Here is an 11056-nt window from a genome sequence, read left to right as displayed (position 1 = left end):
ACTTGTTATTTAGCTCGACCGTGGTCATACCTGTTGTTTCAGCGGATACTGTGCTACCTACTAGCCAACAGTATTGACGACCGCAATCCAATCCGTTAGAGCACTTGATTTTCGTATCGCCCTTGGTCGCCATACCTAGACAGCAGCATCAGCAGAAGCAGGTTATTGTGGTCTTCGTCGTTGTTAATGTTGTTCTCCAGGGGCATTGGCTTCTGTGAATAAGTAAAGTGGCTGGCTAGTTACTTCCCGTAGATGGGAGCACGCTTCGAGCTTCCCTATAGTCTCCCCTCAGTTTTTAGCGGTCGGTCAGTGCTTGCTTCGGTATAAAGACCGGTTCTTCAAAGGTCTGTGTTTCATAGGAGAGCTCATTGTCGCGCGCGGCTTTATGCTGCAGGCTGGTCTATGTTGCCTTCAGCGTACGTTTCGTTATGATGGGCTTGTAGAAGGCGCTTCTACTCAAGCATCATAGGAGATCGCTAGGTTCGTACGCGGGAAAAAAACGTCCGCAACCACTACAACTCGAGCAGCATCAAAAGCAACAGAAAGTTCACCTATAACAACAATAACAACGATTTCACTCTGACAGCGCCATTGTAGGTCCAGAGGTGCTTGACCTCTAGGAAGCAGGACGTGAATGGCAAGATGCCTAGTTTTTCCTTAAGAGTACAGTATCTGTGCGCCGTGCCTTTGCTCAGTAGCCGTTGTCTGTCTTTATTTATGTCTGCATGTGGCCATACGCTGAAACATGTCGCTCTTAATGCACGTATTTTGTTCAGCCTGTGTTTCTATACGCGCCTTATCGCCCACGGCTCAATCTATCATTTTTTCAGTTTCGTAATCGGTGCTGTCGTCGCTCAAGATGAAATAAAAATGGCAAATAAAGCGGGGGCATTGCTTCAGTAAAAGTGGAGTTTGGAGTTTGTTCTGAAGGGAAGACACTTTATGGGCGTTCTTTTTTAATTTCGTCTGCTTTGTCTAGTATTTGGGCCGCTGTTCGTTCGGGCTAGATGCAATGGGAAGCACGGGAAAGAACGTTAGACATGTTTATGCGCTTGATCTGCTATTTTTTGGTCGAGTTCTTGCTGTTGGGATGGTGGCCTTTATCGTCGTCGTTGTTGTTTTCGTTATTGTTATTTCTATATGTAATAGAGCCGCTCCTTGTCCTCCTTGTAAAATCGTTCTTTGTTCTTTCTGTTCGATCCCGTTCCACCTCTATGCTGTCGTGTGTTTCCTATTGCCGTTGTTATTCTGCGGAACGCAACAACATCAAACCTGGAAGTACCATGCACGCGCTGACTATCTAAGCACGCGTGCGTTCGGGCAGCACAGATCGATCTAGAATTGCTTGCAGTTGTCGCTGAATGAATTGTCGCCTCGCCGCTACGTTTCTAACGACGCATCCGAGTTTTTCTTCAATAAGACAAGCAGCGTTCGTTCAACTAAAAGACTACTGAGACTTTTGGCTTTGGTGGCGCTGCTGCTGCTGCTGCTGATACTGGTACTTTTGTCGACTTATCTGTTAATCCCGACAGGCACTGGTGCTAAGGTAAAGCTTGGCCATTGGTGGCCGCTGTAATGAGGGAGTAGCCAGCAAGCCAATTCATATGCCCCAAACGAAAACAATCGAAAAAAGCAGCCGAACGTTACTGTAGTTGCAGCTACTTTTACCGGTGTTGATATTTCTTCGGCGCTACGTCCGTACATCAGCCTACTACCCTTGTCCGCACTCTTTTCGCCTTTCGTTTTTCTTAGCGGGCCTATTTCACTAGTTCACAGCTCTATATCTTCATTCGTCCTCTCTTGCTTCCCCTTTCCATCCGTCTCCTGCGTCATCTTTTGTCGCCAAAGCGGCGCTTACATTCGTCGGCCAGTTCCTTTCAAATGACAGGACGAAGAAAAGAATACAGCGAATTGAAGCATGCAGACGGTAAAATCAGCTCTGGGACAATGATGAACAGGAACGAGGGACGCTGCCGTAGCGGCGATCCTGACTGACCGATCGATGGTCATCGACAAACCGGCACTCCACGGCGTACGCAGTTCGCCGCCGGCTCGTCATATTCGAATTCGCACAGTTGCAGTAGTATGTAGTACTAGTATTGATCATAGTTTTTCATAACGAAGAAATTGACTACGACGAGGACGACCCACGATCTTTATACAGAGACATGGAGAAGTATTCGCTGGTCGTCAATTCATCGAAAGGTGGGTTATCAAGAATCGTCGAATCTGCCGTTTGGAGCAACATCGACCCGCTCTCCCTCGCCGTTGACGGCGTTCTGCGCCGCGAATGCCGGACGGAGAATAGGCACAATGAAGAGGACTGCATCGGCATGCTGATGCGATCCTCTGCACGATCGTACTGTTATACTGATATATTACTATATATAATATAACGCTGCCCCTAGTGATTCTGCAGCTCGACATTTCTCTCGATAGCTGTGACGAGTAAGTACGTGATTGCAGTCACCACAGCCTCTGATACTGACTGTGTTCAATTCTTGGAAGAGTCGTCATTGATCGGCGATGATCAGGTCGGACCCGATCAGACTAGTGGACTGGATCGATAGACCGAACCGATCGGATTTGATTAGCTAGCCAAGGTACCGTTTCGCGACGACGAAGATGCAACACCACCGTAGCTGCACAATATATCCACAGAAACGCCGAGCATAGGCACGAGCATCCAAAATGGCCATTATCGCCATAATTAGGAGCGTCATTTATTCGAGCGGATGATGCTATTTGTGTCATCAGATCCATGCATATTCAGCTCAGCAGCATCAATACACGCTCCGTATAATGTCAGGTTATTCAGTAAAAGGGCCCAGGCTAGTCTTTCACAGTAGCAGCAGGAGCAATAGGTTACCGAAGCCGACAACAGCGGACAAGCAAATAGGGGGCGACGACTATGAAAGCAACAACGCCAGCATGTTAAAAAGTGCGTGCGCCGTTCTAAAAAAGCACTGTACGTCGGCAACGCTAAGCGCCATCACGCGGATACACATCAACAGAATCACCATCAACAGTATTATGATGAGAAGATAGGCAAAGGGCAAAGCTAAACCTAAAGAGACGAACGCAGGCATCCCTGCAACATCGAATATTATAGCGATGGTTGCAGCAGGATCTGAGACAGCCATAACAGTAAAGGCAATACGCCGGCTGGCTGAGAGCGGAGACGACGCAGTTTCGCAGCAAACGCTGGAGTTTCACAATCTCGTCGTTGGTCGCATGACCGGTCATGGCACGTAACCCAGGCATTGCTGTGGTGTCTGTTGCCAGTTTGGACTTTGACCGTTTACGTCTCGACGTAAGATATGTCTACCTTGGCTTCGGCCTCGGCTGCTACCGCATCGACAATAATTACAATGGCGACTGCACTGATTTGTACGGCGCCGACAAGGCAGGACCACCGGAGGACTCAGTGACGACCCAGACGACAATGACGCCAACAAAGGCCGCTGCCGTCTTCACCACCACAACAACAGCAGCAGCAGCAGCAGAAATAAAAACAAGGTATGGCATGGAAGCAGGCATGAACGGCAAAGAGGTGAAACGCAGTCCAAGCCTTTCGCGTGCCTTTCAAGTAACGCAGTGCCAGTCTAGGGGGGCTGAATCGGTAGTCGTACTCAGTGGTTGTTTGTATCATAAGCCAAATAACGCTGCCCTGCTGTAAAGGGACATAGACGAAATCACAGTAAACCCACTATATTCGAAGCCGTTTGCAGTGAGCTAACATCGTACGAGAAAGAATTATAGGAGGGAGGCAACAACGCGTAGCAATGAGAGTTCTCCAAGGAACGATAACGCAGCAGAGATCGCAGGAACGGACGATCAGCTCAGGATCTGATATTAGTTATGTACAATATTTCATACGAGTAGAAAAACGGAAGAAAAACACTGAATCTCACAGAACAACGGCAGACGCAACAGGCACTATTACGGCATTAAAACAGGCCAAAAGGTGGTAGACAGAACCGGAACAACGAAAACGCACAAAGCCAACGAGATATGGGCGGGATAACGTCTCAGGGAGGATGGTAGAGGGTAGAATCTTACGCTGTTGCTGTTCCTGTTGCCGTCATTTCGCTACGACTTAAGGCCGAAAGAAGGCACAAACTACATACAAACTGCACAACGAGGCGGAATAAAAGCGAATTTATGCTGTTTCTTCTTCTCCTTCTGCTGCTGCCGCCGGTGCTGTTAAAAACAGCTACTATCTCAGTTGTTCGAGCTGGACGTGGACACACGTCCTCGTTGTGACTTTTCGCCGTTTTAATGTCACTGCCGACGCGTCGCAGGAACAGCCACACACTCAGTGCTACAGTAAGCTCTATTGACCGCACAGTTTGTCGTTGGAGGCTGACCGATCTGACCAGAAGCTGCTGTGACAGCAGGAGCATCGTGTCCGAGATAGCCAGAAAGCGAAAACTTTGCGACGCGACGCTGCTATTGCCACTTTCGATGCATGGGTAGACCGATCGATAGCCATGCCGTTGTTCGCTGGCTATCGTCGAAAGCTTGTCCTGCTTGGCAGACGACAGCAAAAACAAGCAGGGAAAAGTCGAAGAAAGTGGGAGAGAGATAGGTGGATAGGGAGGCGGAGATGATGGAAGTGTTGGCGGGGCACTGCTATAGATTCTCGCAGTAGCAGCAATAGTAGTCGAAGTTCTCGCGATATTTGCCGTAGGTTTTAGTTCGATGTCAGTGAACGCATGTGGGTACATGCGGATTTCGAATGTCTTCCGATTATAGTGCCTCGTGGCCGGTGTTGACTCTCGGGGCGGGTCGATCTAAGAACGCTGGCGGGCGTCATAACGTTTTGAAACGCTTCAACCTGCTTAGACTCAATGAAAGCGCGCTACTGATGTTGACAATGATGATCATGATCTTCTCAGCGCGTACTGTGACCGTCTTGTACTTCGTTGTTGTCGTGAATGAACAAAAGGCATGATAAACGCTGTTTTATCAATCTCCGTGCGATGATCTTTGGCAAAAAACAACAAAGCTAACGATGCCCCCAGAACGAGAAATGAAAGATGCAGTTCTAAGAAATGAAAAACAATAAATTGTACTGTAGTAGCATTATCTAGAAAATAGGAGGGTGCACGTTCGAAGTTTTTTAATTTCTAAGAACCAAAAAAAAAAAAAGAAGTTGCATTTAAGGATGAACGACAAAAACAGTAATGTTTAGAATCGAAAAATATCAGTAGAAATGCTTAGATAGGACATATAGACATATAAAGGCGGCATCTGGGCATATTTATTCTCTCTCGCGAATAAAAGTACGTGTTTTTAAATAAAACTGAATGGGACCTGGCTGGCTTACTGGTGTTCTAACTATAGTGCTTTTACTTGACGCAATCTGGGAGTCGTAGCTACTTAGGGTAGTTCATCGTATGTAATACATCACTTTTCGACATTTTGATTGGTTACCATTCTCGCACATTCAACAATTGTACTAAACGCCTGCGCAACCTTGTATTGCGCCTCTACAGGCTCTTAAGTCTTCCTAAACAACCTAGTTTTTAAGATTTACGTATGCATAACAAGCATACCTCGCGCATAAAGTTCTAAGAAAACGCGACCAAGCCGATCTCAAGCCCATTTTTTTGTCGACAAAGTCAGCTTTTTTGCCAATTTTCGATATCTCAATAATTACATCAATAATGAAGGTTGTGCTTCGCACTATCAATACGTTGGTTATCGTACCTTCGCTCTTGCATATTTCACTCATCTTGGTTGAAGCTAATCGGAAGGAGCTTACGAAATACCCAAGTACTTCAGTCGAAGCCTTGAGTCCTTTGTTTAGTCGCAAAGATTCACCCCGAAACAGTGGTACCATATTCTAGAGCTGCTACTTCTGCTACTACCGTAATTATGCCCAATGGCTTCCGACTGGGGCGAACAAGAAAAAGAGAGAGAGCAACGTTTACACATGCAAAGAATCTCCGCCCCCTTCCATAGAGTTATCTTCCCCTCGAGTACCTCCCCGACGCCAACGTGTCTGCAATGGGCGGCTACAACCCCCGCCTCGTTCGTAACGACGACCGTAATAGCATTCGAAGCCGTACTAGAAACAACAGTAAAGAAACAGACGAAGTAATCGCGGCAAAGGCGTCAGAGGTCCCGTGACTCTAAACGGTCTCAACCTTTCAATTCGCTGTTTTGACCCCCTTCGCTTGTATCCCGTCTGCAACCAGATCATTATTGGCGGCTTGCCTCAATCGTCTCACGGCGGTTACGCTGGTAATATACAGCTCGTTGCTGTGCAAGTCCCATGTGCCGTTGCTCGCCTGCTGCGTGCATTTACTACGATTGCTGTATCTCCTGTTTACGTTCGAACGGTTTCAGACAGTGAGTTTCCGTCCGTGTGTCTGTGCTGATGTATGTAAGTGACGGTTCCGTCATTGTTCCTAAGCTACTTCACCTACTTTTCGAAATTTTACTACCCACTATCCCACATCGCTCGCAACAGCCTCACAGCGAGAGTCTTCGTATAGGATGCGATGACTCAGAAATCAGGTTTGTTACGTCGGTGTTTGCCGTCGACGCCAGCATTGCCATAGGCCGTCCCTATGTACGAACAACACGTAGCTAGCGGATTGTCATCCGTTGCTTCTACTGCTGCTGTGAACTGTCCATCTACCTATTTTTCCGGACGCAAACAGGCGATTTATTCGGAATCGCTAAATCACCATGGTATCGTGTCGCGTGCACGCTTGCGGGTTTCACTCTCTCTTATCCAGTTGCGTTTGTGCGCTACACAAATTTCTCTATGCAGAAAAAGGCGACTTCCCGCTTCTATATGAGCCCGAAGTCGCCCTCGCACTTCGTAAGACACAGAAATCTATTCTTTTTGTTTAACTACTGGCTTTTCGCCCTTGCCACTCCACGGCAATTCTGTTTTGCCTTTCCCAAAACACCCCGTGAGCACCATTCCTCATCCCTGCCTCCCCCCTCGCTCTCTACCCTATGTTTCATTGACGAACATTCTGTGTTCTTTCTCAGCGGAGCTATTTCGTGGTCTAGAAAGTCTACTGGGTAAGCAGTACACGGTTCAGACGGTGAGAGCAAAGATTCCCCCTTTTTTTTCGCTGGCTTAGTAAAAGACAGAAAGAAGAAGAAAGCAAAGACCTAGAGGTTGAAACAACTGACGAAGGGAGACCTCTGAGTTCGCGGTGAATCCAGCGAGTCATCAGACGAGTGCACCGCTGTCTGAGGCAGACGATTGCAGTAGACTGGCAGGCGCACTGTCTAGTCCGATACTCGAGATACCTATTATGTGGAGGTTTGCTACCCGAAGAGGTCCACGTTGACCTGAATGGTTGAACACTGGGTGAACCCCGTTGATAACAACGGGATGAGGTGCGACGGGCGTTGGGTAGCGTCAACGAATTCGAGGATTTGAACTTAGCAAATCCGAAGGGGGTTGAGTCTGTGCGGGGGGTGTAGCAGCGCTCACAAGGGCAAAGACTTCGTTGTCTTTTAGCCTTCGGACTTTTGCTATTCTGCGAATAAATGGCGCTGGGTGGTTTCTGCCGTAGTTGCCCGAGCTAGATTTTTGGCGTCTGAAGTGTCGCGCAAAGAACGCATCTAACTCTGGTAGCGGCTCGATAAAAGTTGCGATATAGCTTTTAATGTTGGTTCTAGACGGTCCTCGTACGTATTTCTCGCCGTCGCCAAAGAAGCGCTTGTAGCAGTTCGCATCGGGAGCGGATAGGCCATTGTTTTCGGCTGTCGAAGACTAAAGAACTTTGTCAGTTGTTTGTGCAGCATATAATTATATATTAACAGACTGGAAGGAACTGCCGGAGAAGGAACTTGAAAGGTTTAACGAATTCCTGCAACAGCCGATATTGCCACGGAATGCAAGTTCGTACGAGCTTACTTGTACGATGAACAATAAAGAAGTTACATACTAGTACCACGGAATAAGCAATTATTATCTACATTAGAACTAAAAACACGAAAACCAATATGTCCCTAACATCATATGTTGATCCTTATTTTGTTTTATCACGGATATCACTATATAATGTACGAAGTAAACATGTATTCATGTCATTAAGTAAAAGTAACAATTGATACACAGCCATTCAATAAGTACAAATACACAGACACTCTATAATGTCATCTCAAAACTCAGAATCCTAACTTGAACTGGCTCCACATCTTTACTTTTTTTCTTCAAATTCGAGACTAACTTTTAGCTTTTCTCCCTATTGATTGAATCATTCCGGATTTGAACCATAAGGCATTACTACTGGGAGACATTCGCTAGGCGAAGCCCACGGCACAACCGGACCTACTTCAGGCTCCCGCGGAAATCCGCGAGAAGGAAGGCCCATATTGCAAAATCTCATTCCCGGTGTAAAATGCTATATGCCATCCAAAGATACGGCTGTACTGGCTCACATGGACATTGATCCATGCGCGCACGATCACGCATTGCAATGTGTTGTTGTCCACGCAACCGCGAATACCACAGCCTCAACGATACCCACTGCAAAGTTGTTTATAGCCAGCAGCGAAAAGTGAAGTATAGAACTATGCCCCTCCGTGCTCTCAAGGTGGGCCTAGTTGATGGGCTTTCTTCCAGGAGTTTCATCGAGGCCCAGACTGGGCTGGCTCCAATGGCACCGTCTGCACAGCATGGGACTGTCTGGGTAGGCTGAGTTGTGGCTATCGTACTGCTCCTTCGGCTACTACCTATACTGTTGTGTTCGCTTGTCGATGTGGTTGCCCTCCGTAGACATCGGTCTGGCTGGCTGTTCTGAGTGAGCGATTTCAGCAGCCGCAGCGCAGGCGCCGTGCTCTTCTGAAAGGCGATCACACGCCAGCCGACGACGTCAAAGTCGACCGAAGGTTCGCGTTCACCCTGCGGAACCTCCTCTTTGCTTAAAGTGCTCGTGACGGCAATGGCCGTCCAAGCAATAACTGGAGGATTGACTATATCGTCGTAGCAGCAGTAGCAGCAGCAGCAGCAACAACAATGGCTCATGATGACTTCGCGCTCAAGGAACACGCGGAGCAACCTCCGTCCGCTTCGGCGGTGGCAATCGTCGACGAAGAATTCTGCTGAGAGAAACATCCATTCAAAGAAACACTTCATCAATTACAGCAGCAACAACAACAACAACGACAACCTCAATCGAAAGAAGCTATCCTTACTCATCGTTTCAGAGATGACGGCTTGCTGTGGCGCTGATGGGGAAGTGTTCTGAGACACAGACCGTATGGGAAGAAAAAGTCTATGGTTTTCACTCATATATAGACGAGGAAGCGGCCTAAGCAAAGGTGGAGTTGAGGTTGAATAACGGGTTTCTTCTAATTCCGTACTGTGCCAGTTCCCCGTTCTAGATTCACAGAGCTCCAAGAAGCTACCAAAGACTGAGGTACATGTCCTCAAAGGATTTTTCGGCATCGAACTGTTAAATTACGTATTGATCTGTACATGCTGTAGCTGAGAGACCATAGCAGCGTCCATCTGACACTAGATTATGAACGAATGCATGGGGTAGAACCAAATTACAAAAAGCTTTGAATACTTATTTCCTCCTAACTTTTTCTTGCTGCCCCTGGTACTGTCATGCTTTTGTCTACTTCACTGTCAATTTATAAATCTCTATAAAATATCGATGCACGTCACAAAGTCGACATGATTAGTCAGCTTGCGACTAGTTAGGAGCCAAAGCTTGGATGCTGAATACCCAAGAGAAGGCACCCAAGGGTAGATCGCCATTATCGTTACCGCCTTTCGGAGATGTCACAGCTTTAACAGGGACAATCGATAAATCACAAATTGCTTTCGACGTCTGCCCATCTTTAACCCGTTCGGTACTATTACTATATAGGCTTCCTTATCGTGTGTTTCATGGTTGCAGCTACTAATGGACGTTTGAGATCTGGAAATGGCATTACTCGCACCAGAAATGCTTTCAGTTTGCGGGTGCATTAAGTATGGTTACCTCACACTAGAGATACAATTGTTTTAGAGAACCATTTGTATAAACACGATAGGTATTTATACCGGGTGTGAAGTATTAAAATAGGGTTTATCAACTTGTGTTTCGCATTCGATTGTGTTTGGCGTCGGCTAGCAAAAAACACCAAAACTGAGAGGATTCGTAGGACAATGATAAAGAGGATTGCAAGTGGAGTGGGGGGGTGTTAACTGGGGGAAACCTTGGAATGCGGAGGATCCATCAGATTCAGGCGTCCCCAGTAGCGGCGGAATTGCCTCGGCGCGGGCGGCTTATCTAATGAACCTCTCCCTCGTTTGCCGTTGGCTTCAGGCTCTCTACTCCAGAAAGAGAGCGGCTTAGCTAACTTAAGGTTATATTAGGTTAGCTATGCACAGAGACACCTAACCCGTCTCAAGGTAGGTGTACAATTCGGCTAGATTTTCTAAAGGTCATAAACTGTGTACAGCGCACAGGTCACGATTGGTGGTGGTCCCGTCTTGCGCTGTCACCAGTGACCGGTCACAGATCTGCAGGACTAGCAGAGCCACCTTTGAGACGTGAGGTCTGAGCAGCAGGACCTAAACGAAATCAGGTTTGGCCTTTAAGTATACTATCGGCTACGAGAGAACTGCGGCTACAACCCGAGCGCCGATCCTGTTGTCTTTGTTATACCAAGATTGGTTGTCCGATCGTTGTTTGCAACTTTGAATCATCATAGCAGCATCACTACCACGAGCCGGCAGCGCCTACTATTCTGATCACGATCTTTTGGAGCTACGACCTACTCAGAGCTACCAGCTTAGAAGTTCTTCTGAAGAGAAGGGATAGCAGAGATTGACTGATACTGCCTGCGTGAGAAATAAGGCTGGGTCTTTCGCCTTTATCCTTGGGCGTCAATATTCGTTGCACGGCACTGCGGGCGTAGACGCGGGATGAAGACAGTGAGTTTTAACTATAATTTAGGACACAGTGTTCTGTCTCTCTCTTTACACGGAGGAATTCAGCTTTACCGGAAGGACAAGGGGGTTTGATAAAAAAAAAAATGGCGAAAGAGAACGAAAGCGATGATTTATTCAGATCTTCTG

The 11056-nt window shown here is 47.2% G+C and overlaps 1 protein-coding gene across 4 annotated transcripts in view; it reads right to left on the bottom strand.

Moving 5' to 3' along the window:
* LOC111249724 (uncharacterized) overlaps positions 1–11056 on the bottom strand; it is a 126215-nt gene that overhangs the window by 46937 nt on the left and 68222 nt on the right. Inside the window, exon 2 of one of the 4 annotated variants that reach the window (XM_022803976.2) lies at positions 31–9081. The exons of the other annotated variants lie outside the window; for them this stretch is intronic. The gene's annotated coding sequence lies outside the window, so the exon portion shown is untranslated. The remainder of the gene's footprint in view (positions 1–30; positions 9082–11056) is intronic. 4 annotated transcript variants of the gene reach the window in all.

Source organism: Varroa destructor, unplaced genomic scaffold, assembly GCF_002443255.2.
Source record: "Varroa destructor unplaced genomic scaffold, Vdes_3.0 BEIS01000004.1, whole genome shotgun sequence".
In the NCBI taxonomy this organism is placed as follows: domain Eukaryota; kingdom Metazoa; phylum Arthropoda; class Arachnida; order Mesostigmata; family Varroidae; genus Varroa; species Varroa destructor.
Note: the sequence above shows the minus strand (reverse complement) of the source record. Positions and strands in the feature narration are given on the sequence as shown.